The sequence below is a fragment of the Chiloscyllium plagiosum genome, chromosome 14 (genome assembly GCF_004010195.1).
Source record: "Chiloscyllium plagiosum isolate BGI_BamShark_2017 chromosome 14, ASM401019v2, whole genome shotgun sequence".
Lineage (NCBI taxonomy): Eukaryota > Metazoa > Chordata > Chondrichthyes > Orectolobiformes > Hemiscylliidae > Chiloscyllium > Chiloscyllium plagiosum.
This window is the reverse complement of record NC_057723.1, coordinates 73,453,006-73,458,252: the sequence shown is the minus strand read 5'-3', so window position 1 is coordinate 73,458,252 and position 5,247 is coordinate 73,453,006. Positions and strand designations below refer to the sequence as shown.

The 5,247-nt window shown below is 46.6% G+C and overlaps 1 protein-coding gene across 2 annotated transcripts in view; it reads left to right on the top strand.

Moving 5' to 3' along the window:
• Positions 1-843: 843 nt before the first annotated feature.
• The window catches only part of LOC122556951 (sialoadhesin-like), a 30,726-nt gene continuing 26,322 nt past the window's right edge, over positions 844-5,247 (top strand). The window contains exon 1 of one of the 2 annotated variants that reach the window (XM_043704189.1): positions 844-993. The gene's annotated coding sequence lies outside the window, so the exon portion shown is untranslated. Of the gene's footprint in view, positions 1,011-5,247 lie in introns of both variants that reach the window. The other variant, XM_043704191.1, reaches the window with a different exon arrangement.

Here is a 5,247-nt window from a genome sequence, read left to right as displayed (position 1 = left end):
ACTTGATATGACTTAACATTCCTGGCTATGGGTCAAGTAGTGAAAAGTATAGATGGGTTGGCACGGGCCAGATGGGCTGAAGGGTCTCTTTTCTGCTTATGATTCTGTGAAATGGAGCTTGTTTTTGTTGCTGTTGTTGTTTCGAGTACCTGTTACAGACTGTTACTGCGTTGCCATGTTTGTATGCTCCCCCTGATTACTTTTTAAAGGAGGCTTATTTATGTTAACTACTTCCTATTGTCTGCTTCTGGCTTGTGGGATGTGTGTGTTGGTGTTGTCATGTAGAATTATATAGAATCCCTACAGGGTGAAAACAGGCCATTTGGCCCCACACTAACCCTCTGAAGAGTATCCCACCTTGACCCATTCCCTTACCTTATTGCTCTACATTTTTACTGACTAACGCCCTTAACCCACGCACCTCTGGACACTCTGAGCAATTTAGAATCGAGAGTGTGTTGCTGGAAAAGCCCAGCAAGTCAGGCAGCATCTGAGGAGCAGGAGAATCAATGTTTTGGGGAAGAGCCCTTCATCAGGAATGAACCTGTCATGTCGATTCTCCTGCTCCTTGGATGCTGCTTGACCTGCTGTGCCTTTCCAACACCACACTCTCAACTCTGATTTCCAACATCTGCAGTCCTCACTTTCCACTATGCACAATTTAGCATGGCCAATTCACCTAACCTGTACATCATTGGACTGTGGGAGGAAACTGGAGCACCTGGAGAACCTGTTACAGACTGTTACTGCCATGTTTGTAGGCTCACCCTGATTACTTTTCAAAGGAGGCTTATTTACATTAACTACTTCCTATTTTTGTCTCTGCATCTGGTTTGTGGGACGTGTGTGTTGGTGTTGTCATGTCTTCTATAACTTGGGTTCCTACTGCCCTCATTCACTGCAGCCCTTTTCCTCCAGTGTTACAGAGCGAACGAGAACATAGACTGACTTGCCAGAACTCGTCGGCTTAGCAGCAGCTTTGTGCTGAAGAAGGTTGGTTAAAGTGGATGGTAGGAACATGTTCATTGTTGCATTCAGATGAAGTCAGTAGAAGTTGAGGCTGTGTGAAGCGTTTATTTAAACTGAATGAATATGATGTCATATTTTTGACATCAGTAAATTTTGAATAAAAAGTAGGGGCATGGACTGGGATAGAAAGCACTTTAGCTGTAGGGTCAAAATGAAAGTGCCATAGTTTTAAGATGAAAGGTTGGGGTTTAGAGGGGATTTGAGGAGCAATGTTTTCACCCAGAGAGTGGTGGGGTTCTGGAATATACTGTCTGGAAAGGTAGATTTTTTTTTAACTACCCCCCCCCCCCCCCTCCCCCGCCACCACCAGGCCTAAAGCCTCATTCCTGATGAAGGGCTTCTGCCCAAAATGCCAATTTTCCTGCTCCTCGGATGCTGCCTGACCTGCTGTGTTTTTCCAGTGCCACACACTTGACTGTGATGAGGGACTTGCAGATTTTATGCTCCAATACATCTGCTGCCTTTGTCATTATAGATGGTGGAAAGGTACAGTCAAATGAATCTTGGTTATGTATGATGTACCACTGGCGCTGTGGTGGAAAGAATAAATAGTTACAGTAATGGATGGGCCACCAAACAACAGGCTGCTTCATCCAGGATTGAGGTAACTTTCTTCATTTTTGCTTGAGCTGCACTCATTCAGGCAAATGGAGAGTGTTTCCCAGTGGAAAGGTTTGGGCAGTCAGGAGCTGAGCAAGTTATTGCAAAATCTCCTCTGGCCTGATTTTGTTGTTCTAATATTTATGCCGTCTGCGCATTAAGGTTTCAGATAAAGATAACCCACAGGATGTTGAGAATGAGGAACTTATACTTCATCCCCATTCATGAGCATGTGTTACAGAGATAGACCACAGGATGGGTGACCAATACATTCTGAGGAAGAGCATCCATTGATGAAGGTTTATAAAAGACATGTAGTTTTCTTGAAAGATGGCACTCAAATGGCTTGGTCCTTGAGAAATTAGGAGATCGTGAGGACTGCAGATGCAGGAGACTCAGAGTCAATAAAAGTGTGGTGCTGGAAAATACACAGTAGGTCAGGCAGCATACGAGGAGCAGGAGAATCGCTATGTTGAGCAGGACCCTTCATCCAGACTGGAAATTAGATTAGATTACCTACAATGAGGAAACAGGCCATTCAGCCCAATAAGTCCACACTGACCCTCCGAAGAGTAACCCACCCAGTCCCATTTCCTCTGACTAATGCACCAAACACTATGGGCAATTTAGTGTGGCCAATTCACCTGAACTGCACATCTTTGGACTATGGGAGGAAACCCACGCTGACACGGGGAGAATGTGCAAACTCCACACAGACAGTTGCCCAAGGCGGGAATGCGAACCCAGGCCCTGGCGCTGCGAGGCAGCAGTGCTAACCACTGAGCCACCATACCTCCCATTAGTCATGCATACATTGGATATGTATAAGGAGACAGTAAAGACTGGACCTCTGGACTATGTGCCTTTATGTGGAAGAGAGAGAACGTTTCCTCGCCCAGTCACCATCACCTTCCTGAGCGATCTCTCCTGACTTAGCATCCTTTGACAATAATCCCAACCAGCCTCTCGATTAACTTCTCTGCTTTGCTTTTCTGGGGCCAAGAAATAAAAGCAGCTATCGATGGGAATGAGCTGTCAGCTTAGCGGGCAGCCCAGAAGGTTCAGACATCTTCTTCAAGGAAGGAAACGACAGTCCTTATCTCATCCAGTTTGTCGAACTCTCACCAATTACAGCAAGGCTGGTGCACAACAGGAAGTGAACAGGCTCCTCAGTTACATAAAAAGCATTGAGCCAAGGGGAGGACTTGTGTGTTTATCACACCGTTACCAGCCTCAGGATATCCAAAAGTACTGTTCTTCCATTGTGTCATCACTCACGGAGTTTAAGATTTTAATCAATGTGTGTACAGCAAGATCCCACAAACCCCTATGAACCAAATAAGCAGATCATTCATTTCAGGCTCAGTACCATCCTGGAGGAACAGCGTCTCACCTTCAGACTCTTACAACTCTCTGGACTCAGTATTGAGTTCAACACCTTCAGATTGTGAACCCACTCCCATTCCTTCCTTTTCTTTTAGTTTTACTTGTTGCATTCTCTGTCACCATCTTCTCTTTCCCCTCCACCGACCCCAGTGGGCCTGTCTGTCCTTTCCAGCCTGGCAGTTAGACACACCATTCTTCTGCCATTCTCACAATCCGATCACTTAATCTGCTTCATCAACACCCTTTCTCTCTTACACATCAACTCCCTATTGCCTCACAAACGCTGCCCCTTTCATACTTCACGTCAGCTCTGATAAAGCTCTAACATCTCGACCTGAAACATTAGCTTGCTCTCCCTTCCTGGATGCTACTTGACCTGCTGTGGTTTCCAACATTTTGTGCTTTCACCACTCTCCTTGCGAGACGATCAACATGTACTCAATGTCAAACTTTGTTCGAGAGGCTCCTGTGAAGTGATGTTTTACTCCGTTAAAGGGGCTATCCACACAGGAAGCTCGGAAGAACAGAGGGACCTTGAGGTGTTTGTCCACAGATCCCGAACAGGGGCAGGACTGAAGCCATACGGGACACTGGCTTTTATCAATCGTGGAATAGATTATTGGAGTAGGGAGCTTGGGAAAACTTTGATGAGGTCACAGCTGGAGTAATGTGTGCCGTCCGACTCACAAAGCTACAGGAAGGATGTGATTTCACTGGATGGGGGCCGCAGAGGAGATTCATAAAGACGTAGCCTGGGATACAGCATCTTAGCTACGAAGAGAGGCTGGGTAAGATCGGGCTGTCTTCTTTAGAGCAGAGAAGGCTGAGAGGGACCTGATTGAGGGGTTTACGATTATGAGGGGCATGGACTGGGATAGAAAGCACTTTAGCTGTAGGGTCAAAATGAAAGTGCCATAGTTTTAAGATGAAAGGTTGGGGTTTAGAGGGGATTTGAGGAGCAATGTTTTCACCCAGAGAGTGGTGGGGTTCTGGAATAATCTGTCTGGAAAGGTAGAATTTTTTTTTAACTCACTCCTGGGATGTGGGTGTCGCTGGCTGGGCCCAGCATTTATTACCCATCCCTAGCTGCCCTTGTGGTGGGGTTGAGCTGTCTTCTTGAACCATTGCGGTCCACCTTAGGGAACATTTGGCCCCTTTAGGAAGGGAGTTCTAGGATTTTGACCCCGCGACAGTGAAGCAACTGTGGTATATTTCCAAGGCAGGATGGTGAATGACTTGGAACGGAACTTGAAGGGGGTGGTGTTCCCATGTACCTGCTGCCCTCATCCTTCCAGATGGAACGGGTCATGGATTTGGAAGCTGCTATCTGAGGATAAAATCCTGATGGTGTGGAAATAGGCCACACTGGTCCACACTGAACAGCATCCCACTCAGACCCGTTCCCGTAACCCTGCATTTTCATAGCTAACCCAGCTCGCTTGCACATCGTGGGTCGATTTAACCATAATCCAATCTGCCTAACCTGCACATCTTTGGTCTCTGGGACAAAGCCGGAGCACACGGAGGAAACGCGTGCAGACACGGAGAAAGTGTGCAAACTTTGGTAAATTTCTGCATTGCAACTTGCTGATAGTACATCAATGCTGAGCGTCGATGGTAGAGGGAGTGGATACTTGTAGATGTGATGCCAAACAAGTGGGCTCCTTTGTCCTGGGTGGTTGAATTGAAATGAGTGAATGATCTTTATTGTCACGTACCCACATGAGTACAATGAAAGGTTTACCAGCTTCCACTTCTGGCACCATCTTCAGGACAAAGGCACCTCGGTCCAGATTCCTGAGGACAATTTCTCAGGAAAAGAAAAATAAAGAAATAGGAAGTCCAGCATTACAGATCCTCAGATGTACAAACTCACAGCAATAAATCAGACAAATACAGAAATGAAAGGTTCAGAATGACAGTCCTTCCATAATAATGGAGTTAATCAAAAATAAATTTAAAAACAAAGAGAATTCAGGACAAAATCCACTGAGTCTGTTTCCCAGCTCTGGGCTTGAAGACTGAAACCACCCCCCCCCAGGCTCCCCCAAACCTGTGGGATGGGTGGGCTGGGCCCCAGTGATGCCGAATATAAAACCATACGGTGTCACAGACTGGCTGAAGGAGACCCACACCGATGCCGATGGAAACAGCCTTCGAAGTGGATGATAGGACCCTCAGGCCGATCCAGGCCATCTATGCTGCTGCCAAGACCCTGCAGGAGCCTCAAGG